This window comes from Pseudorasbora parva, chromosome 7 (assembly GCF_024679245.1).
Source record: "Pseudorasbora parva isolate DD20220531a chromosome 7, ASM2467924v1, whole genome shotgun sequence".
Classification (NCBI taxonomy): domain Eukaryota; kingdom Metazoa; phylum Chordata; class Actinopteri; order Cypriniformes; family Gobionidae; genus Pseudorasbora; species Pseudorasbora parva.
The window spans coordinates 47,772,674-47,800,454 of record NC_090178.1 but is presented as its reverse complement, the minus strand read 5'-3'; the positions used below and the strand labels follow the sequence as shown (position 1 = coordinate 47,800,454).

The following is a 27,781-nucleotide window of genomic DNA, read 5'->3' as shown; positions in this document are numbered from 1 at the left end:
AACGGGATTAGTATTACCTGAGGTAATTTTTCCGGACCTTTTTACAGAAGGTAAAAGTCTCGGTAATCTTTACTGACATTGTCCGTAATGATTACCGAGATGGCACATTCGGACGGGACTAAAATCACCGAGAACCTCTGGTAATAATTACTTTACCCCCACGTCCCCATTTTAAACTAATCCAGTCCAAATAGGGCTTAAGTGGTGTGATGTCCTTTCTTCCCCACCGGGAGATCTGTTCGTAAGCTTTGGTAAAAATACAATTAATGAATGCATGAAGCTGACATAACACACATTTGTATTATTACTGGAAAATAACCGAAGTACTGATTATGAGAGGCAAGGAAGAGCAGGTGCTGTTTTCCAACCGTGTATTTACAGAGGAATTAAGCGGTAATGCAGAGATTGCTGAATGTTCTAGTTTGGTTTGTATGTGGGATGAAACAAAGTCATCTGGTGCTTATAGAACCAGGCTAACTGCTTATCTCAGCTAATAAAGAAGATGTTACGTTCGCTGGTGGAAAAGACACAGAGAATCCAGGTGCGAGCGGAATCCACCAGGGCATCGCAGACGTGGGATCCGGTAGCCCATTGCAGTCTACCCGGAAGGAGAGTGGCGGACGAGGATTTCCCCAATGCTGCTCTACCCGACAGTAACCCCCGCTCTACTGTCGGGCTTGATCTTTTAACGGGCAGCGATTGAGGAAATGCCCCGCCGCACCACAGTAGAGGCATAATCCTTCCGCTCTACGATGCTCCCTCTCCTCCCGGGAGAGCCGAGCTCTACCCACCTGCATGGGCTCGGGATCATTGAGTGGACTGACCGCATCCCCCGCGATGAAATCCCTTGTCTCAGGTTGCCTTTGGCCGCGATCATGTCACTCCAGCCTGGAGTCGACCCGTAGCGCCAACTCCATTAATCCATTGAGGTTCTTGGGAAGGTCAAGCGCATAGATCTCTCTTTGGATGCGGTCAGCCAGCCCATGCAGGAATCTATCCCACTGCGCCTCCTCGTTCCAGCGGCACTCGGCAGCCAAGGTGCAAAACTGGATCATGTAGTCAGAGACGGAATGCTTGCCTTGATGGAGATCGGACAGTTTCCGGGCCGCCTCGCGACCCGCCACTGCCCGGTCAAACACCCGTCTCATCTCCTCCTTGAGTGCCTGGAACGAGGAACAGCATGGATCCTTGTTTTCCCACACCGCTACTCCGCTGCTCCCCACTAAGCCGCACGTCCAGACAGGAGGTTAGGCACTAACGCCACTCTGGAACTGTGAGAAAAAAAAGAGCATCTTGTCAAGAAAATTCGACACATCTCTGGCTCACCCGAGTATCTCTCTGGCGTGGGAATTCTGGGCTCGTGCTGATGAATCGCATTACTCGGGTTGAGGGGAACAGACGGTGTGGCGGGCGCAGCGGGCGATCTTAGCTGTTGGATCTGGGTTGAGAGCTCGGCCACCTGCGTCACAAGAGCCTGAACTGCCTGAGCAGTAGCCGAGACCTTTCCTCTTGCTAATCCATGCGTTGACTGCTGGCAGTCAAATATTCCTGAAGCTCTGCCATTCTCGCTGGATCCATTACGGTGGTCAGATTATTATGTTACGTTCGCTGGTAGAAAAGACACAGAGAATCCAGGTGCGAGAATTAAACAGTTTATTATACTCAAGTTCAGGAAGAACGCAAACAGTTCGCTGTAAGACGCGAGACGAATACTCAGGAACACAATAGGATAGGCAGGCTGAAGATCAGGCATCAGCAGAGCGGGCAGGTGGATGGAGCACGCCGGGGTGTGATGCAGGGCTGAATGGGCTATCCGAATCTGCGGGAGACGAGACTCCGGAGCCAAGAGAAGAACATCCAAGACACGACACGGGAAACAGGAACACAACGCAGACAGGACCCAAACGAACTGCAATAATCTGACAGCAAGCGAGAGTGAGAACCTCATATAAATAGCCCTGGTGATGAGTGCAGCAGGTGTCCGTGATCAGAGTGAGAGTAATCAGAAACCACGCCTCCAACAAACCCACACACACAGAAAAGGTGAGACGATGCATTCACCCAACATGACAGAAGCAGAGAGAAAAAAAGCAATTTCGGTAACGCTTTAGATTACATCCTGGAAAGTACTGAATAAGTAAAATTAATCTGTAAATTAAAGTAGTGTTTGTTCCCCTCTTGTTTCATGTAGCTACAGGGTAAGTGTGAATCTATAGGCTGTAAATTAAAGTAGTGTTTGTTCCCCTCTTGTTTCATATAGTTACAGGGTAAGTGTGAATATACGGCTGTAAATTATTTCATGTTCAAAGGAAAAATAGCCTAGGGCCTAATACTGCTTTCTTTGCTTTTAGCAATTCCTTCAAACATTAAGCAACAACACAAAAATTATTCTTATTCCTCAATAACAAAATAGACTTTTAGACACTAAGTGATTCAGTGAGTCATGCGGTGCAGACATTTTGGCAAGACAAAAGTTGTGTCGCCTATACAGAAATTGAAACAATTTACAGCAAATACAAAAATATGTCAGCAAATTAAGTTGTGGTGCTGTGAGATCCAAATTTAATATCTTGTATGACTTCCATGAGCTTGAAGGACTGCATCCATGCGGTTTGGCAAGGATTCATACAATTTATTGATGAAGTCATCAGGAATAGCTAAGAAAGCAGTCTTGCATGCCTCCCAGAGTTCATCAATATTCTTTGGTTTCGTCTTCCATGGGTCCTCTTTTATCCTACCCCACATATGCTCAATGATGTTCATGTCTGGTGACTGGGCTGGCCAATCCTGGAGCATCTTGATCTTCTTCGCCTTGAGGAACTTTGATGTGGAGATGGAAGTATGCGATGGAGTCCCGTCCTGCTGCAGAATTTGGCCTCTTTTATGGTTGGGAATATAAGAGGTAGCTAAGATTTCTTGGTATTTTAGACTATTGATGTTGCCCTGCAGATCTCTCGCACACCCCCATACTGGATGTAACCCCAGACCATGATTTTTCCGCCACCAAACTTCACTGTTTTCTGGGTGAATCTCGGATCCATTCTGGCTCCAGTAGGTCTCCTGCAATATTTGCGGCGACTGTGTTGTAATTCAACAGAAGATTCATCTGAAAAATCCACCTTCTGCCACTTTTCCAGCGTCCATCCTTTTAGCAGGCTGTGGGCCTTGGCAAATGCCACACGGTTTTTCAATTGTCTTTTGTTTAGTGCTGGCTTCTGGGCACTGATTCGACCATGGAGGCCATTTCGAGACAGAATCCGACAAACTGTTCTGGTTGACACAGGGACTTCAGGTGACCAGGTCTCGTGGAGCTCTGCTGCAGTGGAAAATGGGTTGGCCTTGGATTTTCGAGCCAACAAACAGTCCTCTCGAGCAGTTGTCTTGCGGGGTCTGCCTGACCTGGGCTTGTCAAAAACGTCTCCAGTCTCTTCAAATCTTTTTTTTTATCCTCTGTACATGACCCTGAGACACATTGAAGGTGTCTGCCACATCAGCAGTGGATCTGGTATTCAGCCTCTTGATAATCAAAACTTTAGTCTCTGGGTGAATCTTAGGCATGTTTGCAGAGGTCTAGTTGCAGTTGATGTGAAGGTCTAGTGCACTGGGGTTCTTTTTATACACACTTGAGACCTAATTGATCCATTATTAGTCACAGGTGAAGCTCAAATGACAAGGTGACAACACTTATGTCTTTGCAAAAATTGACTCAATGGGCTTTACCAAGCTGTGAATATTAGAATACTTTTTGAAAGTTTAGTTTTTCACTGAAACATTATCACAAAAACTGTTGGGATTAAAATGCCATTTCTTGTAAAAAAAAATCTTGATTAGAAATATATTTCAGCGGCACTTTAGGTCTTTAGGTCAACAAGACTTTTGTCAGGGACTGTAGAACATAGAAATACATCAAAAAAAGAAAGAAATATAAATAAAAATATATATAAGCTACATATAATAATTAGGCTATACTATAGCCTAATACATTTTATTATAATAATAATAAACCTGGATATATTTCATGTTCAAAGGAAAAATAGCCTAGGGCCTAATACTGCTTTCTTTGCTTTTAGCAATTCCTTCAAAAATTAAGCAACAACACAAACATTATTATTATTCCTCAATAACAAAATAGACTTTTAGACACTAAGTGATTCAGTGAGTCATGCAGTGCAGACATTTTGCCACTGTGTGCTAGGTTTGGCTGTACTGCGCCTATGAACCACGAGAGAGTTAGCTTCCAACCATGCGCCTGTAAATTATTTTTATTTTATATTATTTTAGTTATTTTATTTTGTTAGATATTTCCACTTAGCGGGAGTCCCACAAATTATTTTATAGTCTCCCTAATCCACAATCCCAAAAGGCTGATAGGGTTGCAAAGCATACATTTCTGTCTAAAATCATTGTTGTGAACTCATATAGCTCTAGAACAATTTTTTCAACTACTGATTCTGTCTTAACCTCTCCCATTAAGACTCCATCTGTGAGCTCTTCTTGTGACTGTGAAACTTCTTTTCAGACAAAATCAACACAACCCGAGTCATGAAATCCCTTCAAAATAACAACTGACCTTTTCTCCTCATGACACTCTTCCTTTACACTCTTCCATTTACTAAAATAGATTTTTTATATTTTTCACATTATTAATAACTGTCTAGTGACTGGAACAGTTCCAGCCTGTTATACATTTTGATAAAACTCCTTGATAGGCTCAAATGCAGCCTCAGAAAAGCCCTGGAACACAGTGGCCAAATCCCAGGCTGGAACCCTCGTATGGACAGGCCTCAGTCTCAAGGCACCATGAAGGAAACAAGTCACTAACGGGTGTCTCCTCAAAGAAACACCACCCAAAGGAGTGTGGAAAGCAGCTAAGGCCGCCACGTACCCCTTTATTGTGGAGGGGTTAACCCTGCCGAGAATCTATCCTGCAGGAACTCCATCACTGTACCAACTGGGCAGATAACTGGGTCCAACTGGCAAACTCTGCAACATGAAGTGAATAAGATCTACTTCAGTGCATATAATTTCCTCGTGGATGGAGCTCTGGAGTGAAGGATGGTCTCAACAACCTCAGCCGAGAGACTTGAACCTACAAGCTAGGACCCCTCAAAGAAGGTCCCTCCTGGTCTGATTTTCCAGAGGAGAGCCTTCCAGGAGGGATATTAACAGCTATTAACAGATATTAACGGGGCTACTAACAGCAAACGAGCCCCGTCCTGGCGTACCCTCTCCAGAACTCCCGGAAGCAGAGCAATCAGAGGAAAAGCATATAGGGGCAGCCTATATGTTCTCACAGCATTTCGACAAAGCTTGAGTTCCCTGAAAGGGAACCTTCATAGCACTGAGTCCGCTCTTTTAAAAGTTTTTTTAATTATATTTGAATAATCACAGATGTTGCTGATACTATGTTCCTCTTAGATTTGAGTTCTGCTTTTGATTTTGTCTCACAGGATTCTTTTATTTCAGATTGAAAACTTGATTGGCATACAGGTACGGTACTGAAATGGTTTCAATGTTTCCTGTCAAATAGAAGATTTATGGTCAGTTTGGGTGTCCATTCATCGTCGGTGCTTCATACCCTAAGGACCGATTCTAGAACCGTTATTATTTTCATCGTACATTACCTCTGAGGATCAATAATGTGTAAATTTGGGGTGTTGTACCACTGCTATGCAGAATCATACCTATTAAATGGAATGATAATTAAGCATACAAGAGACTGGAAGCTTCCCTGCATTAACTCAAATAGTGGCTTACAAACAATTGAGTGCTACTTAAAGACCATAAAACCCAAATCATTCAATTTGGGCCAACAAAGCTGAAGACTCAATTGATATCGGCACTCCAACTCCTTAACTTACTTCTATTGTTAAAGTTCTAGGATTTCATCGGTCTTAACCTCTTAAATTCTGGGACCATTTTTGGGATTTTCGCCTGGATTTGGCCTACCCAAATTGAAAAGCTTCCCATACACACATACAGTGGTCTAAGGTCACAATTTTGGTGTCATTTTATAGGAAACCCTTTGAAGTTACATACAATACTGCTAAAAGTGATAAACATGTAAGTATACGTTGTCCAAGCTGTAATAACACCCAAAAAGAGATGCTTTTGGATTTTTATTTTATTTTTTATAAATTCAGTTTTGAAAGTGTGTAACTCAGGCCCTGTGTGATCTAGCGCCCTGCAGAAAGTTTGGGCTGTTTCCACTGAATTCCAGAAAATAGTGGAAAAAACAAGTTTGTCTGTGTCATGTTGTATGCAAGATTTATTCACATGGATTTGAAGGGAGTCTATAAAGCTTATCTATAAAGCTCTCTATAATTTAGCTCCTAAATATTGGTGGTACTGAGATCTCGCCTGCAGGGGGGACGGAGCCTTCGTAGTAGCAGGCCCTAATGCCGAGTTCAAACTGCCCAATTTTAGCCCCAATTTTGTCTCTACGTGAGGTTTTGCGAAATCGCCGACAAATGGCAGAGATCATAGGCAAAACAGTGCTCATGCATGCGAGTGACAATCACGCAGTGTGAAGTATCAAAGACGCGATCAGAGAGACTCGCCGACACCCGCAAGATATTTGGCATGCTAAATATCTGGACCTGTCGGTGATTCAATCTCCTGCTGTGTGAAATGAGTTCTAACTGAACATTACATCGCCTATGACCGACAACCAATGAGAGAGCAAGATACAGGGCAGCGGGAGGCAGGGAGGAGTTATAGACAGAACATCAGTATTTTAATAGATATATTTAAAATTCTATCAAACAGAAACAAAGCCCAAACATTTGCATGTCCAGCAGCAGCAGCACATTACAAAATTATTTATTTAACTCAAACTCTTTGCAGAACACAATCCTTGCTCCCACTGTCTCTCCAACAATTTCCTCCGCCATAATCTTTTTTTCTTTTATTCCACAAATCAACGCACAGACAATTTGGAGCAAACTTTGTGCAGTTTATCATTTTTAATAACAATTCCAAGTCTCACGCAATAACTCTGGTCTGACGCACGTGTTCTTGCGTTGTTTACTTGTGTGTCTTCTTGTATTTCTCCTAAGTGAAGTTATTAAACAACATTTCAGGAGGAGTTTGCCCATCTAATCTTTCAATTAAAGGGGTACTTCAGTGCTGGGACGATGAATCTGTATTTAAACTGTGTCATCAATGTAGTAGAAATGTGAAATTATTTTTGAATTTGGTGCCTTCTAGACTGAGAAAAGACAGAAAATGTATTTTGTCTCATGGGGATGAAAGACTACAATTCCCAGAATGCTTCACTGCCCTGTGAGGCCATTCCCAAAGCTACCAACTTGATTACTGTGACTGAGTTGGAGAAGACACTACAATTAAAAACTGAACGTGTCTGTTCAATATAATGAGTGAGTCACCGCGCGAGTATTACAGCACTGAGCACTAACTGCAGGAGTCAGATAAATGAGCTGATGAGCTGTGCTCCTACAATTTGCTGCTGCCACTGCAGTGCTTCTCAATTTGATACTGCCGCTGCAGTGCTCCGCCAATTTGATACTGCCACTGCAGTGCTTCTCAATTTGATACTGCCGCTGCAGTGCTCCGCCAATTTGATACTGCCGCTGCAGTGCTTCTCAATTTGATACTGCAGCTGCAGTGCTTCTCAATTTGATATTGCCGCTGCAGTGCTCCGCCAATTTGATGCTGCAGTGCTTCTCCTATCTGATGCTGCCACTGCAGTGCTCCACTATTGTGTGACTGCTGCTGCCATGCTTTGCTTGATACTGCCGCTGCAATGCCCCACCATCTTGAGACTGCCGCTGCAGTGCCCCACCATTTTGAGACTGCCACTGCAGTGCCCTGCCATCTTGAGACTGCCTCTGCAGTGCCCTGCCATCTTGAGACTGCCTCTGCAGTGCCTTGCCGTTTTGAGACTGCCGCTGCAGTGCTCCCGCCGTTTTGAGACTGCCGCTTCAGTGCTCCGCCAATTTGATGCTGCAGTGCTTCTCCTATTTAATGCTGCCACTGCAGTGCTCCACTATTGTGTGACTGCTGCTGCCATGCTTTGCTTGATACTGCCGCTGCAGTGACCCGCCAATTTGAGACTGCTGCTGCAGTGTTTTGCTCAGTGCTGCTGCATTGCCCCGCCATTTTAAGACTGCCGCTGCAGTGCCCTGCCTATTTGAGACTGCTGTTGCAGTGTTTTGCTCGATGCTGCTGCATTGCCAAGCCACTTTGAGAATGCCGTTGCAGTGCCCCGGCATTTCGAGACTGCTGCTGCTGTGCCCCGCCAATTCGAGAATGCTGCTGCAGTGCTTTTCTTGATGCTGCTGCAGTGCTCCGCCAATTTGAGAATGCTGCCCCGCTCGATGCCAGACTGCTGCTGAAACACCTCACCTGCTTCATAAACTGCCACGGCAGTTACCTACCTCAATGCTGTTGCAGTGCCATCTTCCATTTAGTCTATTTTAAAATTTTGGGAGGTCTTCTGGAATAAATATGCAGACTCCTCAAGTAATCATGAGCTGTTCAAATTCCCATAATTCTTGCTTGCTGTCTATTGCTGAATTATGTTTTTAGGGGGGCAATCGGAGCTCGGGTAGAATATCCTCTCCGAGCCCCTCTATAGCAGACAGCAAGCCAAATCTGTTTACCAAACTTTGTGCAGTTTATCATTTTTAATAACAAAGTCTTGCGCAAGAACTATGGTTTGACGCACAAGTCATCTTGCATTGTTTACTTGTCACATTGCATGTGTGTTTAGTTGGGAAATATAGTTTGGGCACCAGAGCGAGAGAGTTGTCGGTGATTATTCCTCTTGACAGTCATGCAGTGTGAAGTCCTCTGTCTTTTTTGTGCTTTTAATTTTTTGTATGTATTATTAGACATTTATCTTCTCAATGTACAGCACTTTGGCTAACTCAGGTTGATTTTAAATGTGCTTCATAAATACAATTTTAATTTACTTTAATCAGTCTGTCAACAGTGATTGCATCAAGTACAAAATTATCTGGAGATCATATTTCACAAGTGACCCACTTTGAATATGCTGTCAATATAACAGTCCAGAGTATGCTGTGTATAGCTAAGTACCATCAAAAAACATCTAATGGACCCTAGCTTCTGATAGCATGCCAACAGACTGCTCACAGACCCTTCATAACTACTGAAGCGCTGAGGTCAGCCAGAGCAACCTCACTTCACTCCACACTAAAAGTGTATTTGGCATCATCAGCAAACAATTATTGATCCCACAAGGGCAAATGTGTATCTACAGATATAGAAGATTTGCTTCCATTTTGTTCTAAACCCATCTTCTTGTCTACCTCAGAGAGTTTCAGCATACAGGCTACCACACTGTGAAAGTGAAAAAAAAAAAAAAAATCAAGCAAACAAAGAAAACCACTGAGGTTCATTCCCTTGTTACGCATCACATTTGAGCTTCAGCAAGAACTAATGAGGTTCATTCTCTTGTTACGCATCACATTTCGGCTTCTTCAAGAGCCAATGAGGTTCATCCTTGTGTTACGCAGCATGTTTGAGCTTCAGCAAGAACCAATGAGGTTCATTCTCATGTTACGTAGCACGTTTGAGCTTCTGCAGGGTTCATTCTCATGTTAGGCTGCACGTTTGAGCTTCAGCAAGAACCAGTAAAGTTCATTTTCGTGTTAAGCAGCATGTTTAAGCTTCTGCAAAAGCCAATCCCTGTTGGCGGAGGGATGCTAAGGTCTGAAACTTTAGGATACGCTAATAGTGAGGGCACGAGACAGTGGGAGCGGGTAGATGGGGTGAAATCTTCCTTCGCTCCTCGACATGGTCGAATCCTTATGCAACTTGAAATGAAGGAAAAACTAAAGTGACTCAGTGGAGTCATTTCGGAAAGAGGACTTGGATCACCTGATTTTATCCAGGATTCAGTCACGAAGAAGTTTTATTTGTAATGCGGGAAAATCAAACAAATCCATGGACCGCCCCGCTCGAGAAGAGAAGCCAGATGTCCAGTCCAACTACAATCGACTTCAAACTTCACTTCTCTTGCATTAAACCACACCACAGTAAAGCACACCATCATAGGTAATCAAGGGAGCTGTATGGCGTGGGTGAAGAGTAAAACTCATGTTGTTCAAGTCGTAGTGAAACCCAAGAGGCTTTGTCATAGAGAGAGAGAGAGAGAGAGAGAGAGAGAGAGAGAGAGAGAGAGAGAGAGAGAGAGAGAGAGAGAGAGAGAGAGAGAGAGAGAGAGAGAGAGACTCAGAACTCAGCAATGATATTTTTCCTTTGAGGATCTTCAAAACATTTTTTTAAATGCTAATAAAATATTTTGTTTAACATATTAGAGATCAACTCTATTACAAGGTTATAACTTTTACATTTGAAGTCAGTATCTTGAGAGTCTTTAGTAAGTCATTATGGAAGATGAAGCATCATTCTTGTCCAGATACACAGACGTACAGTAGTGTTCACCTTGCACATGATGCTCAAATGACCTTGTCTTTTCTTTTGGAAGTGTCAAAAAATGCAGACCACTGAAGGAGTGTGATTCTATTTTCAGAGGAGAATATTCTGATACATATTTTCACCTCTCTGAAGGAAAGAAGTTTGGAAATTACAGGAAATCTCATTGTGGAAAGCTGCTTAATGTCATAGTTTTATAAATCACTGAAGAGTGATTTAAGTGATTATTGAAAAGACAAAACTAAAAGCAATAACAACAATGGAAAAGGATACAAATAAAAAGTACATGAAACAATGTCTCAAAAAGAAGCAAAAATATTGTACTGGTCACTGTAGAATGGTGTGAGATATGTTAACTAACTTTGTTAGTTGTCTAATTACAGAGATGTCTAGTTGTCTATTGGCTGGTTCTGAAGTGCTTTTATTACAATATTAAGTTTCAATATAAATATCACACCCTAAAGATGCTCGACTGGATTGAGATCTGGGAATTTGGAGGCCAAGTCAACACCTCAAACTTGTTGTTGCGCTCAAGCTCCTCAAACAATTCCTGAACCATTTGTGCTTTGCGTCAGGAGCATTATCCTGCTGAAAGATCCACAGCTGACCAGGGAATACAGTTTACATGAAAGGGTGTACATGGTCTGCAACAATGCTTAGGTAGGTGGTGTGCGTGTCAAAGTAACATCCACATGGATGGCAGGACCAAAGGTTTCCCAGCAGAACATTGCCCAAAGCGTCACACTGCCTCCGCCGGCTTGCTTTCTTCCCATGGTGCATCCTGGTGCCATGTGTTCCCCTGGAAAGTGACACACACACACACACGGCCATCCATGTGATGTAAAAGAAAACGTGATTCATCAGACCAGGCCACCTTCTTCCATTGCTCCGTGGTCCAGTTCTGATGCTCATGTGCCACTGTTAGTGCTTTCGGCGGGGTCAGGGGTCAGCATGGGCACCCTGACTGGTCAGCGGCTATGCCGCTTCATACACAACAAACTGAGATGCTCTGTGTATTCTGACACCTTTCTATCAGAACCAGCATTAACTTATTGAGCAATTTGAGCTCCAGTAGCTCGTCTGTTTGATCTGACCACACGGGCCTGACCACTTGCTCAAATCCTTAAGCCTGCCCATTTTTCCTACTTCTAACATCAACAATTGAAGGCAAAATGTTTACTTGCTGCCTAATACATCCCACCCACTAACAGTTGCTGTGATGAAGAGATAATAAGTGTTATTCACTTCAACTGAATTTGCCTGATGTGTGTATGTCCATTTAATTGCTGTCAGAGTATTCCAAATCAGTCATTTATTAAGTTCTATATGTATTAGGAAACTGCTTGAGAAATATTCTGCCTGTAATAGAGTAGCCAGTGACGCATCTCACATATTACCCTAATATATTATTGCACTTTTTTTTCAGTGGAGTAATACTCAGGTATGAATGATTTGCTGTTATGCAATAAATTAACCAGTAAAAAAATGCAATAAATTAACCAGTAAAAATAATCAAAGAACAGGAGGAAAGAAACTGTCACGAGCTGTGAGATATGGACAATGGAGTCGCCATGGTGAAATTAGGGGCACCTGTTCCATTAATCTAAAATGAGCAGGACATTATCTAAATGGCTGGCAATGAATGATTTAATGTATTGCTTCACTTTGTAAATATTTTCATAATTAAGCACATTTTCCTCTTCATTTTTGGCAAAACAGTGTATTTAGCATACGAGAGCTTTCAACAATAACAATATTAATAGTAACAACAGAAGCAAAAATGTATAGCATCATACAGAATTGTAAAGTTTTATAAAATGACATTAGTTGATAATACATACTTTTTTTGTACAATACAAATTTATTTGGTTTGTCAGTTTTCTTATTGAGATTGTTGAAAGAGTTTACATGCTCTGTATGGTCTGCCATTTTTAACTCTTATAAAAATATAAATGCAATTGATCTTACCTTCATATACCAGCATGGACCAACATGGAATTCATGCTGATTTATTCTGGATTTGTCCAGCAGGGAACACATTGTTTATTTATTTTGTTTATTTATTATTTGTTTGTCCAGGACCATAAGTGTATGAGACACTGTAACATCCTGCAGCTGCTCTTGCCTTGGTGCCCAATGAAACTAAGCAGGGTTTGGTTTTGTAGTACCTTAATGGAAGACCAAATACTTCAAATTAGGTCAATGCACTGTGCACTAGGTCAATGCAATGTGAATAAAATGTGATGCAATTTCTAAAGAACAATTAGACAGTTTTATTTTTTTCAAGTTGAGTACAGATAAAACAGAGGTTCATCTTGATGGCAATATCCAAATTTGAAAAATCTAACAGCTTTTTACTCTCCAATTATAAATATATTATCACTTCATCTTCTCAGGTTAAGGGTCTGTTTGTCATCCTTAAAGGATTGGTGCACTTCAAAATGAACATTTCCTGAAATTAAGTTTTATAAGGAAAACTTTCCAGGAGTTCAGCTGCACCCAACGGTTGCACATCCAAATCACTGTAGTGTCAAAGGAAGGGCTTCAGAGGCTCTGAACAATCCCAGACGAGGAATAGGGTCTTATCTAGACAAACCATCGGCCATCTTTTTTTTTTTTTTTTTTTTTATAATTATACAAATTTATAGTCTATACTTTTTAACCAAAAATTCTTTACTCCGGTGTTGTTTTTCACAGTATATGACGTTATCACATTGGAAAGGGTATTTCTTTGAAGAGTGTATGATTTAGTCTTTGCACTGTGTCAGTACTTCCATGTATGTCACGTGCATGACCTTTCCAATGTGAGGACGTCACACGTCATGAAGAAGAACAACACTGAAATTGCGCAATTGAGGTTAAAAGTGTTTTTTTTTTTTTAATGACAGATGGTTTGTCTAGATCAGACCCTATTCCCCGTATGGGATGATGCAGTTTCTGAAGCCCTTCCTTTGACACTGCATTGATTTGGACCTTTAATCGTTTGTTCGCATTAAAGTCCATTATATGGAGAAAAATCCTGGAATCCCAGATAAAAGGAAAATCAAACATGAGATCTCCTTGTCAACTCACATCTGTCTCCTAGACAGAAATTAGATCAAGTGAACATTAAATTGAGACATAAGGCTAAGTCTCCTGCTTCTCACATGTTTTTCCTGAGACAAAAAATGACGTTTTCTCATGTTTGTCTCCTCTAAAGTTTCATAAGAGATCTCGGTAAAATTTCGAACTGTGCTCAGATTATTCTTCTTAACCAGGGATACTCACACTTTCACGTTTATCTCCTCTAAAGCTTAGATCTCAGTTACATCATTCACAGTGCTCAGATTATTCTCCTTAACCAGAGATGCTCACAATCTCACATTTATCGCTTATAAAGCTTCATAAGAGATCTCAGTAACATCACTCACTGTGCTCAGAATATTCTACTTAACCAGAGACGCTTACACTCTCACATTTATCTCATTTAAAGCTTTATAAGATATCGAAGAAACATCACACACTGTGCTCAGATGTATCTCCTTAGCTAGAGAGACTGGATTGCTCATATTTGTCTCCTCTAAAACTTCAGAAGAGATCTCAACAACATCACATATTGTGCTCAGATTTGTCTCCTTGGCAAGAGAGACTGGATTGCTCATATTTGTCTCCCCTAAAGATTCAGAAGACATCTCAGTAACATCACTCACTGTGCTCAGATTTGTCTCCTTGGCTAGAGAGACTGGATGGCTCATATTTTACACCTCTAAAGATTTAGAAAAGATCTCAGTAACATCACTCACTGTGCTAAGATTTGTCTCATTGGCAAGAGAGCCTGGGTTGCTCTTAATTGTCTCCTCTAAAGATTCAGAAGACATCTCAGTAACATCACTCACTGTGCTTAGATTTGTCTCCTTGGCTAGAGAGAGACTGGATGGCTCATATTTGTCTCCTCTAAAGATTCAGAAAGTATCTCAGTAACATCACTCAGTGTGCTCAGATTTGTCTCCTTGGCTAGAGAGAGACTGGATGGCTCATATTTGTCTCCTCTAAAGATTAAGAAAGTATCTCAGTAACATCACTCAGTGTGCTCAGATTTGTCTCCTTGCAAGAGAGACTGGATTTGTCACTGTAACAAAGTTCGATATAAGGAGGAAGGAAGAGGACAAGGGGTCGGCTGGACGGTTGATGCTTGCTCTTTATTTTCTCAATAAACTTGTCAGCACACACACATTCAAGTGTGGAATCTCATAACACGATCTCTCGATCACTTCCGGGTCGGCACTTCCGGGTTCCGGTACTCAGTCTCTGTACATGGGGGTTCGCATCAACCGTCCGGGTTCTCTCTCTCCTCGATCTCCGGTTCCACTGCTGTTTTATCCCCTCTCCGCGCTCATTACTAGAACAAGAGACAGGTGTTATTAATCTGCTTCCAACCCACTCACGTACCGCTTGTCCCGCGGCTCTCTCTCCCGCTGCAGACCTCGCTGAACCACGCCCCCCTTGCCACATACCCCCACCGCCCGACTCAGGCCGGGGAGCCGTCCGGCCTGCAGCCCCCCCCCCCCCCATTTCTGGAGAGGAAGTCGGCCACAGCCATCTGAGCACCCGGCCTGTGGACCACCTGGAACTTAAAAGGCTGAAGAGCTAGATACCAACGGGTGATCCGCGCGTTGGTATCCTTCATGCGGTGGAGCCACTGGAGAGGAGCGTGGTCCGAACAGAGGGTGAACTCCCGCCCCAGAAGGTAGTAGCGGAGGGTGAGAACGGCCCACCTGATGGCAAGGCACTCTTTTTCGATGGTGCTGTACTTAGCCTCTCTCTTCGAGAGCTTACGGCTAATGTACAGCACCGGCCGCTCTCCCCCCTCCACCTCCTGGGCCAGGACTGCGCCCAGCCCCCTGTCCGACGCGTCAGTCTGCAACAGAAAAGGGAGAGAAAAGTCAGGGGAGTGTAAAAGCGGCCCGCCACATAGAGCAGCCTTAACTCGGGTGAAGGCCTGCTGGCACGGCTCCGTCCATTGGACCGTATCTGGTAGCCCCTTTTTAGTAAGGTCAGTCAGGGGGCTGGTGAGGTCCGAATAATTTGGTATAAACCGTCTATAATATCCCGCCAGCCCCAAGAACTGCCTTACCTCCTTTTTGGTCTTGGGCCTCGGGCAGGTCGCAATTGCGGCGGTCTTATCAATTTGGGGACGCACCTGTCCATGACCCAAGTGGAAGCCCAGATACCTTACCTCCACCCGCCCAATTGCACACTTCTTCGGGTTGGCCGTGAGCCCCGCTCCCCTCAACGACCTCAAGACCGCCCGGACATGTTGCATATGCCGCTGCCAATCGTGACTGTAAATCACGATGTCGTCCAGGTAGGCAGCAGCATATGCGGCATGGGGACGCAAAATCCTGTCCATGAGGCGCTGAAAGGTAGCGGGTGCCCCGAACAAACCGAAGGGAAGCGTGACGAATTGGTGCAATCCGAACGGCGTGGTGAAGGCTGTTTTTTCTTTGGACAATGGAGACAAGGGGATCTGCCAATAGCCCTTCGTTAAGTCCAATGTCGAATAAAATCGAGCCGTGCCCAGCCGATCAAGCAACTCGTCAACCCGCGGCATTGGATACGCGTCGAATTTCGACACTGCGTTCACCTTGCGGTAGTCCACACAGAACCTGACCGAGCCGTCGGTTTTAGGGACCAAAACGATCGGGCTCGCCCAGTCACTGTTGGACTCCTCTATTACTCCCATATCGAGCATTGCCCCTAATTCTTCCTGAACTACTTTTTTTTTGTGTTCAGGTAAACGATACGGCCGGCTGCGAACTACCACGCCCGGCTCGGTCTCGATATGGTGCTGAATTAAGTCGGTACGGCCCGGTAGGGGCGAGAACACGTCGGCGAATTCCGCCTGTAGTTTTGAGAGATCAGTGAGTTGGGACGGTGAGAGGTGATCTCCCCCAGGGGCCAGTGCGACCGATTGTGCTTTGATGCTCGCCTCTGGCCCGAGATCATCCTCTCCCCCGATCACCGTCGCCAACAACACTGATTCGACCTCATTCCATTTCTTCAGGAGATTGAGGTGATATATTTGCCGTGCTCCGTTCCTATCGGACCGTATCACTTCATAATCGAGGTCTCCAACCTGTCGAGCGACCTCAAACGGCCCCTGCCATTTCGACATTAATTTAGAGCTCGATGTCGGGAGTAATACAAGCACTTTCTCTCCCGGTGTGAATTTGCGTAGTCTCGTACCCCTGTTATACGACCGGCTTTGGCGGTCCTGGGCTTGCAACAAATTCTCCCTAGATAGCCGCCCCAAGGTGTGGAGTTTTGTTCGCAAGTCCAGCACATATTGAATTTCGTTTTTGGCCAAAGAAGGCCCCTCCTCCCAAGTTTCTCGTAGGACGTCCAGCACCCCACGGGGCTGTCGTCCGTAGAGAAGCTCGAAGGGGGAAAACCCCGTGGAGGCTTGCGGGACCTCTCGCACAGCGAATAAGAGGGGTTCTAACCACCGATCCCAATTTTTGGCGTCTTCCTGTACGAATTTACGGATCATGGATTTAAGAGTGCGATTAAATCGTTCGACCAAGCCGTCTGTTTGTGGGTGATAGACGCTTGTCCGAATCGATTTGATGCCCAATAACCCGTATAATTCGCTTAACGTGCGTGACATAAACGCCGTGCCTTGATCAGTGAGGTTTTCCTTCGGAATCCCCACTCGGGAGATTAAACGAAACAGTGCGTCCGCAACACTCTTCGCCGAGATGTTGCGGAGAGCCACTGCTTCCGGATATCGTGTTGCGTAGTCCACGATAACTAGCGCAAAACGATGTCCGCGTGCGGATCGCTCTAATGGCCCGATGAGGTCCATCGCAATTCTCTCGAAGGGGACCTGCATTAATGGAAGGGGGCGCAATGGCGCTTTTGGGGAGGCCAGGGGATTCACCAACTGACATTCAGGACAAGACGCGCACCACCTGCGCACATTGTCATGAATGCCTGGCCAAAAAAATCGGGTCATTAAACGATTCAGCGTGGCCGCCTGTCCCAGGTGGCCCGCCATTGGGTTAGAGTGAGCCGCCTGGAAAAGCATTTCCCGGCGGCTCTTTGGTACTAACAACTGGGTTGTATCCACTTTTGTCTGAGCGTCTTGGGTCACTCGATACAACCTATCCTTAATTATGGCAAAATAAGGATACGTGACGGGCAAGGCGGGTTGAAGGGACTGACCGTCGATCGTGCGGACCTGGTGGAAAGCATGTTTGAGGGTATCGTCTTGAGACTGCTCCAGAGGGAAGTCATCGCGGTCCGAGAGAATCAGTCTCTCGACCCCGCTCGGTTCCTCTGAAGCAGTTCCCGAGGGTCCCGTATCAGTCTCACCAACCTGCACTCGCACCGCCCCGTTCCTAGCCTTGTTCCCCCAAGCGGCATCCGCGCATATCGACCCCAATAACGCCGGAAAGGCGGGCCAATTTGTCCCCAGAATTAGCGGATGCCGGAGGTGGGGACTAACCGCCACCTCAACACTATGATTTTCTCCCCTAAACTGTATCGTGACTGGGACAACCGGATATTCCACCACATCCCCGTGCACACACCGCACCTTAACCATGCGGCTTGTATCCAATGCCCCAGGCTGCATCAGGCTTTGATGGATCGAGGTTTGGTTACAGCCTGAATCCACCAAGGCCTGATATGTACCCCCCTTGATACTCACAGGAACTTGGTACTCTCCTGCTTGATCAGGGGTGGCCCCCTGAACGTCCGGGACCCGGATCATTGTCCCGATGTCCATCATTGGACATCGGTCCACAAAATGGTCCGGGTCGCCGCACCGCCAGCAGGCCAGCCCAGGCCTGCCCGCCGCCCCTGCGGCGGGGAGTGGGTTGGAATATGAGCGCGGAGGGGGGGTGGAACCGGAACCGTTATCTCCGCCCGACCCCAGCAGCCCCGCCCCCCTGGGCGGGGCCCTCGAACTCCCGTACTGCCCTGGGCCCATTCCACCCCGACCTCTGGGGGGAATGCGAGGGGGCCCTGGAGGGCGGGACCTAGGGAGAGGGACAGGGTGAGAAGGAGAGACAGAGGGGGGAGAGAGAGAGGGAGAGGTTAGTCGGGGTTCGCCGACCCCTGGGCACGCCACCAGATGGTCCTCCGCCAGGTTGATGGCCGTCGTCAGCGACGTGGGCCGGTGGCACTGGACCCACTCGGCGGTCTTCTTGGGTAGCCGAGCGATGAACTGCTCCAGTACCACCAGATCGACGATGTGGTCCACGTCGCTTCCACCGGCCAATAGCCATTTGCGGCAGGCGTCCCGGAGCTGGTGGGCCATCGCGAAGGGCCGGCCGGTCTCCCCCCACTCCAGCGAGCGGAAACGCTGACGGTGCTGTTCGGGGGTCCGACCGACCCGCTGGATGATGGCCCTCTTCAGATCTTCGTAATCCAGGAGGTTCGCCACCGGCAGTTGTTGGGTGGCCGCCTGGGCTTCTCCGGTGAGCAGTGGAATAAGGCGCACCGGCCACTGTGCCCGGGGCCACCCGCAGGCCTCCGCCGCTTTTTGAAACAGGTCAATGAAGGCCTCGGGATCGTCCTGTGGCCCCATCTTGTGTAGGGGCACGTGGACCGGTGCGCTGGCGAGCCCGGCGGCTTCGGTGCGAACCTCCCAGTCTATCCAGCTCCGGAACCTCTCGCGGTCCTCTTGCTGGCCGCGGACGATGGCCTCAAATCGGCGCTCCTGGTCCGCCCGCAGCTCCAGCATGGACTGATGTTGTTCCTGGTGGAGGGCCGCGAGAGAGGTGATAATGTCCGCAAACGGCGTGGCGGAGGGCGTTGGAGTAGTCATGGCGGCGGCGCGGTCCTACTTCCTTCCCGGGTTTCGGCACCACTGTAACAAAGTTCGATATAAGGAGGAAGGAAGAGGACAAGGGGTCGGCTGGACGGTTGATGCTTGCTCTTTATTTTCTCAATAAACTTGTCAGCACACACACATTCAAGTGTGGAATCTCATAACACGATCTCTCGATCACTTCCGGGTCGGCACTTCCGGGTTCCGGTACTCAGTCTCTGTACATGGGGGTTCGCATCAACCGTCCGGGTTCTCTCTCTCCTCGATCTCCGGTTCCACTGCTGTTTTATCCCCTCTCCGCGCTCATTACTAGAACAAGAGACAGGTGTTATTAATCTGCTTCCAACCCACTCACGTACCGCTTGTCCCGCGGCTCTCTCTCCCGCTGCAGACCTCGCTGAACCACGCCCCCCTTGCCACAGTCACGGAGTGACTTTACACAATTGAAATGAAATGAAAGTGGTGGAAATAGTTCTGCCCGGACCGATTTCAGTGCAACACTGGGCCGGTTCCAGTCGACTCCGAGCAAGGAAAACAAAAGAGATATGTATCAGGTGTGTGAGGAGGATGTGGCAATTGGTCCATTAAGAAAGGGCAAGACCTATAAAAAAAAGGGAAGTGAAGTTTGTTCCAGGTGTTCGCTGGGAGTGTGATGGAAGTAACTGGTGTGGTGGTGAGACTGGCTGTTTGGACTTGCAGGCTGTAGTGGAAGAATATGGAGATTTATGTTTGAAACCCGGAGGAGATAAGTGCTAAGCCCTTTGTTTACATTGTGCTTTTATGATTGTGTGGGGTGTTTTGAAGGAATACTGGATGTTTGGAAGACACAATGAACGGATCGAATTGGAGAGGCAATAGAAGAAGGAGAGTGACGCTAATCTGGTGAGTTAATGCTTTGAACATTTGACATGTGTTTTGAGAAAAGACAGGAGCAGTCCGAAACTTTCAAACATTTCCTTGTTTATATATTACCACCCATATTAGCGCTGACTTCTTACCAAAAGCCCAGATCCTCAGATTCAACGAAGGTATTTCCTTGTGTTATTGCGGCTGGAGGTGAGGATGACTACTGTTTGGTGTGTTGATGCCTTTCCTTTGATGCTAATCTAATTAACAGTGTTTGCCCATCACCCAGTCTGCTTGTACATGTTTTCTTGCTGGAGTTAGCAAGAGAGGAGGAAGGAGTCCCTGGTTTGTGGCCTCAATATCCCTTGTGTCTGTCCCAAGCCTAAACCTGCACAATTAGCCAGGACTCGGAGCCCGGGCTGGAAACGTACCACTGGCCTTATATCACCGTGAGTGTGTGCAGTCCTTTTTTTTCTTTTCTTTGGAGTGCACCAGGTAAAGTGCAGTGCTTTTGCTAGTGTTTGTCAGTGACCGTGTTCTAGGCCAAGGAAAGAGCCTTGCCTGAGAAGAGCCGAGTGCTGGTGTTGGACAGCCTTTCAACACGTCCATGACTGGGGGACTGTTCTACCTTCCTTATTGTCTGGTGGTGGCGCTGTGGAAGTAAGAGCTGGCTTCGATTACTGTGTCAAGAAAGGGAGTGCTTGTATTTACCTACTGCCGCTGGGGAATTCTCTGGTTACCCTCACGTATAACCATTCTATTGTTGAGTGTTTCCAGGTGCCAGTTCATACTCTGACACCCTGCTCAGTTGTTTGAGGAGATTGGATGTTCTTGCCTCCCTCTACCAGTAAGCCAAAAGTAAAAAAAAAAAAAAAAAAAGCTAAAGCCCTGTGTACTTGCCTGTATGCCTAAAAGCCAAAGCTCTGTGTCTTATAAACCCACTCGTATATCTACCTGTATGCCTAACAGCCAAAGCCCTTTGTCCTCTGTATGCCCACCAGTTAGGGCCCTGTGTACCTATCTGTATGCCCTTTGGTGAGACTAAGTTCAGAGCATCTACCTGTATGCCCACCTGTGAGTCGACGAGACCAAATTCTGAGTACCTACCTGTACTGCCAGAAGTTGATGTTGGTGTCCCGAGCCACTCCCTACAACCTCCTGCTGAAGTTTTTATTAGTTTTCCTCTTTTAATTTAAAAATAAAGTTGTTATAACTTTCTCTTCGTCTGTTCATTGGGGCATTTTGGGAACCCCTCAGGGTGGACTTAGAGGGAGGAGCGTGACCCATGGTATTCCACTCCGACCTGTGACTGATTGCTCATTTGTCGTCTCAAGATTCAGAAGAGATCTCAACAGTATCTCACGCTGTGCTCAGACTTTTCTCCTCCTGTAGGCTGATAATATTACTCCTCAAAGTTGGATAAATCCCATGTAATTCCTCAGAATTAAATGCAGCCATAATCACCAGACATTACTGTTTTAATATGTATTTAACAAATCACCATCTACACACTGCCTCAGCAACGTGAGGTTCGTTTACAACATATTTGGCTTTCATCCCTCAAGATGACACCACAGGCGCGAGGCTGAAATATCCCTCAGGTGCTGACTGTATGCCTCGCGCCAAACAGTATCACATGTACACTGATCGCATGTGTTCACTCTTGCCGCAGACCCGTAATCCACGCGCTGCCTAGGCAATGCGAGATCGAGCCTTGCATTGAGGTGGCGAGCTCTCTTTTACTTCACTCCGTCAATGCTGAGCACATCTAATTCCTCGGAATCAGCTCACTCAAGCATCTGGTTCTCCACCCCGGGGAAGAGCCACATCGCAGGCTTCCGCACAGGGACGGAGAACACCGGTTTACTACAGGCAGCCCCCTCGGGAACTGCCCGAGCTCCCCTATTTTATGAATGAAGCAGCGTGGTTGGTGCTTAATGTCACCCCCCTCGATGCTGAGCACATCTAATTCCTCAGAATCAGATGGCTCAAGCATCGGGTTCTGCACCCCAGTGGAAGAGGCCACAGCACGGGCTTCCACGTGAGGAAGGAGAACATCTGAACTGTCAGCAGGGACTGAGAAAGTGCCTCTGCAGCCCCAAGACCTGCTGAAAAGTTCATTTGTGAGCCCACTGATCTGCCACTGCGCTGCCTCAATAGACGCGGGACAGAACTACGAGGCTCACGAGCCTGCCACATAATACTCATTTGGAAAAACAACACCAAATAGACAAACAATTCAACACAGAGCGCTAATGCTGAAGAGCAGAAAGCTAACACTGCTTGTGCCGGAGTCCCTTTGTACCTTCCGGATATGCCATCACTCGCTACGGCATGACGCAACACCAAACAGGATTGCCCTTTTTTCATTCAAGCTTCAGTGGAGTCTCACTAGTGGCGTTCCCCGAAGTGTCATCTACGATGACGCAGTGCGAGTTCCCTCGATAAAGGGAACCCCAATGTCATAAAAAAAGAGAGCACAAAAACGGTTTGCAGATGCCTATTTGTTTTAAATAAGTTTAGCTTAGTTAGTTGTTTGATGCTATAAAAGTTTTCACTGAGGAACCAACAGACTTTTTCGGGAGAAGAGTGGAGCTTTATCTTAATTATCTTTATCTTTTAATTTTTATCTTATACTGCTCCTCCTATTTGAGACTGCTGCTACAGTGCTCTGCCATGTTGAGACTGCCGCTGCAGTGCCCCGCCACTGCATTGCACTGCCATTTTGAGACTGCCGCTGCAGTGCCCCACCAATTTGAGACTGGGGTTGCAGTGTTTTGCTAGATGCTGCTGCATTGCCCCGCCATTTTGAGAATGCCGCTGCATTGCCCCGCCAATTCGAGAATGCTGCTGCAGTGCCCCGCTCGATACCAGACTGTTGATGAAACGCCTCACCTGCTTCATAAACTACTATGACAGTTACCTACCTCAATGATTCTGCAGTGCCATCTTCCATTCAGTCTATTTTACAATTTTTGGGGGTCTCCTTGAATAAATATGCCTACTCCTCAAGTAATCATGAGCTGTTTAAATTCCCATAATTCTTCCTTGCTGTCTATTTCTGCATTATGTTTTGGGGGGGGATCGGGTAGATTATCCTCTCCGAGCCCCTCTATAGCAGACAGCAAGCCAAATCTGTTTACCACTTTCACTAAGATTAGGGCATACAAACTCGTGAAGTTAGTAAATGTAATTTCGGGAGGAGTACGCCCATCAAATCTTTCAGTTAATACCAAGGTATAAAACCAGCAGCTTACCTCTTCCCCTTTTTAGTTCCTGCAGCATCCCCTGCTCCTATTTTTCTACATTTTTGTACACCACACTGGTGTTGGTTGAGAAGAGACACCTGACACGAGTGTAAAGTGCTTTGGGTGTACAGTAGTACATATGAAAGTGCTATATAAATGACTTATTCATGCATTCATTCATTCATTCTTTTATTCATTTAATTTAGCCAGTTATGGGGGGGCAATCGGAGCTTGGGTAGAATATCCTCTCCCAGCCCCTCGATAGCAGACAGCAAGCCAAAGCTGTTTACCACTTTCACTAAGAATATATCGGCACACAAACTTGTAAATGGAATTTAGGAGTAACATGGGAAGACAAAGCTGACACCTAATTTAGACAATAAAGAGATTTTCCACACTTCTCTCACCACAGTCTCAGTTTTAACTCTCTTAGAAATCTCTCATTTGCGTCTTTATTTGTTTCTCCTAAGGAATTTTAGGAGAAACATCTGAGAAACAACTGACACTTAATCATGAAACATAGGAGAATCACAACTATGTCTCCTGAGCTTAGAAAAAGCAACCAATGAGCAAATTGTTTTCCTCTAGGATGTTTTACTTAAAAAAATGTTATTTTTTGACTAAATATCTTGGATGAGATGTGGGTGAGTAAAATATCAGAATTTTAATTTTGAAATTAACTAATTCTTTAATAGCACTATAAGTATGTGCATATATCCACATTTGAAACATCAGCGTCTTCATTTATTTCTCACAACAAATTTAGCAGCCTTGTACATGCTCTAGTTCCTTCGCACATTGATTATTGCAAATCTCTGCTAATTGGGTAACCTTACAAACTTCGTATAATTTCTAAAACCTCCTCCATAGAGCATACCTCTCCTTTTTTCTATCACTTACACTGGCTTTCTGTTAAATATTAAGTAAAGTACAATATTCATTTTCTTTGTAAAGCTCTTCACAACCTTGCACCCTCATATCTCTCCAACTTGCTTTACATTTACACCCCCAAGCACACTTAGATCTCCTTCATATGTGTTCCTTGTTGTACCCTCGTTTAGTCTCTATAGGGTCCACTGTGTTCAGCTGTGCTGCTCCTCATCTTTGGAATCCTCTTCCAAAATTTACAGTCAAACCAAAACTTTCTCAGATACCAGTGGGTGCAGGATGCTATAGTTATTTTATGTAAGTGACGATAGTCAAAAAAAGCAAACTAAGATTAAGCCCAAACAGAATTCATAAAGTGTCTACCATTAAACTTTGACACTTTGTGTCAGGGTTCTGCCACTTCGGTCTAGTTTTGTCTTGGTTACGTGACAGAGCCCTGACTGTATTGTTTGTCTTGTCTTGTGTGAGCACACAGCTTTGAGGATGCTCGAGCTGGGTGCTCTTCTGTCCATGTGAGTTTTCTGTCTGGGGTGTGGTTTTTGGTTCCCATTACTTCAGTCTAGTTGGGTTTTGGTTTTGTGTTGGGATTCACACATTCATGCTCCTAGTGTTTTGTCTTCTGTTGTGAGCACACAGAATGAGCATTTGCTCGTCCTTGTGTGCTCGGTCTTGTCGTGTGAGTGTGCACTATTCTGTCCGTGTGTTATGTTTTGTCTTTTGTTGTGATGCATGCAGCTGATGTTTTTCAATAGCTTCATGCATTCCTGTTGTCATGTTTTGTGTGACCATGAAGCTTATGAGTCTGCAGTTCCTCCAGAGGCAGCCGAAGACGCTGCAGCTCTCCCAGAGGTGGCCAAAGACACTACAGCTTCCCCAGAGGAGGCCAAAGACGCTGCAGCTTACCCAGAGGCGGTAAGCACCATACCATCGTCTTGTTCTCGTAAAAGGAGGAGGAGGAAAAGGCTTTCTCCATCCTCTATGGCCTGAAGGCCATCCCAGAGCCTGCTACCGGCCCAGAGGTGCCAGCTACACCGTCCAGTCATCTTGCCCTGCCTATGTTAACCACGGTCCTTGCCCTGCCCGTGCCACCCAGGCTCCTTGCCCTGCCACCGCTGCCCAGACTCCTTGCCCAGCCCGCTGCCTGCCCGGAGACTGTCCCATAGCTCACTGTATGCCAGGAGGCCATTCCTGAGCCCGCTTTTAAGCCCGGGAACTGTTACACCATGAATCTTGTTCCCTACCTGAAGGCTAATGTCTGTGTGTTCCATGTGCTATTGTCCATTGTCAAAGCCATCCTCATTGTTTCTTGATTATTGGTTAATTTGTCCCACCTGTCTTCTCTCGTTACCCTCTTTTGTTTTCTCCCTATTTATTAGTCTCCTTGTGTTTGCAGTCGTGTGCTGGATCGTCATCATGTCAAGTAAAGCCAAGTCTAGTCAAGTCTCGTTTTCTCCCTCGGGGTAGATTTTGTTTGTCTTGTTTTATTTTATGATTATTATTAAAACCCATTTCCTCCTGCAAATTGAGTCCTCGCTCTCATCCATTCCACCAATCCTGACACTTTGACCCTTGTTTTTTTTTTTTATTGCCAATGTGACCTTTTACACCACAGACTGAACAAAATGAAGCATTAGTTGACCTAAACTGGTATTATCTAATTGTGTTCTTAAATTTAACAGCTAATTGGTTGATTGTAATCATTACGTCCCTTTCCATCAAAGTTATCTGACATTATCAAGATGAATTTGTTCTGACACAGTTTAACTCTGTGTTTAAGTTCTTTTTTTATTTTCTAAACTATACCAAATAAACTGTGGTAATGTGAGAAAGTCAAAGCGGTCTGAATAGGTTTTGGCTTGACTGTATACAAGAATGTGATTAACTATCACATCATATAATTGTGACTAACTAATTTTTAAGCATGTCTTAAAATGTATGTATTCAAATTGGCTTTCTCTGATCAATTTTAAATGATCTAGTGTTAAACAGCTGTTGTTTTGTAGTATTGCTGTCTTGTTTTTTTTATTACCGTCACTCAACTCTGTGGTGTCCTTGAGTGTCTTGAAAGGCCCATAAAAACAAGTAAAATTAAATAGTTATAGTATGCGGTGCTAACAAATGCTTAGTGTGGCAAGCAGCAAGGCTGAGGGACCGTAAGAGCAGGACGAGGCCGGGCGTGAGGGAAAATAAGCGCAAGCTGCCCGCCGCACAGGTCTCATGTCTCTTAGAGGAGCTTGGGAGCATAGAAGGAAGAGTGATGACAGTGAAGGAGAAGTGAAGACCGGGCCTGGACTTTACGTTGTGTTTTGTTTATGTTTTATTATGTGTGTGCATGGCAGTGGTCTGTGAGGGGCTGCCCGCAGAGTGGCGATGTCCAGGGTCCAGGGTGTCCGCCCTAAAATTTAGTTCACTATTTCCATTTCACCTAGAAAAAAGCATCTATGTTGACATTGTTCCGGCTATTAACATTGAATATTAAGATAATATTCACATTGGTTACCAAACAGATGGGGCAGAGATGTTCAATATCATGCAGCAACATTCACATGGTTTTCCATTAAACGGCCATTTGTCTCAAAACTTTTTTTTAATATATTATGACTTCATCCTAGGCTGGAAGAGTGTGGGAGACATTTTTTCAGTAGTTTTCTTTATTTGCAAAGTCCGTGTTTATGGAAAGATATAGCTAATATAGATTGCGCTTTTTTGTTTCTGTTAGTGCAGTTCTTACAGCAAAAGGTGTAGAGAGATAATTTTCTTGTGGTGCCCCCCTCAGCTTGATGTGAGCGTTGTTGCCGCAATGCAGACGAAGGGCTGTTATTTTCATCCAGATTGCAGGTTTGTTCAACCTTCCTAAGAACCTAAGCCTTCCTATAGTTTTTGCAACAGATATTTGGCTATAACTGTTCTAAAGATACAAAAGGTGCCGATCGCTATAGATGCAGTCTTTACAGACTACCGGTAAAGTTAAGGGGTTTCCAAAAAACGTGCACTAGGCGGTTAATGAATCACAGCACACTCGGCCAGCTAACTTATCTGAGCCCATTGCAAACACAATCAAGCCTTCGAAATAATGTGTTTTACCACACATTTAAATTTACTCTTGACTACCGTTGTTGTTACTGTGGTTAAGTGCAGGTTATTGCTAGGTGGTAACATTTGCGATGGAGCATATATAAGGCGAGGTACGGTAAACGGGTGTCGCGTCATACTCGACTGATCGCACTTCCAGCGTTTTGGTACATCACACGAGGGGTATGTATGAGTGTTTTTTTCCGTGGCTGTCTATGTGATAGATGCTAAATGTTCCTTTAGCTTTTGCTTGTTAGTTAACAGTGATTTTGGTTGGGCTGGCGTTTGGGTAAGAGCTTGTTGCACCCGCGGATGATCAACAACGCAACGGTTGTTGTCGCGGCTCCGCTGTACTGGCGAACTGCATGTGATTTCTCGTCGGCATGTGATCGGATAGATTATGTTTGGCACAATCTGGTATGTAGAACCCACTCTTGACTCCCTTTGGCCCTTATAAAGGTAACTTGGTTATAGTTATTTTGTGTGT

General features: G+C 45.3%; 1 long non-coding RNA gene across 2 annotated transcripts; it reads left to right on the top strand.

Moving 5' to 3' along the window:
• Positions 1-19,895: 19,895 nt before the first annotated feature.
• Positions 19,896-21,237, top strand: LOC137083898 (uncharacterized). 2 transcript variants are annotated; one of them, XR_010906655.1, is made up of 4 exons: positions 19,896-20,122; positions 20,225-20,296; positions 20,408-20,535; positions 20,629-21,237. It is a non-coding gene; the product is annotated as an uncharacterized lncRNA (long non-coding RNA). The 2 variants fall into 2 exon arrangements; XR_010906654.1 differs by having other exon boundaries at positions 20,605-21,237.
• Positions 21,238-27,781: the final 6,544 nt, after the last annotated feature.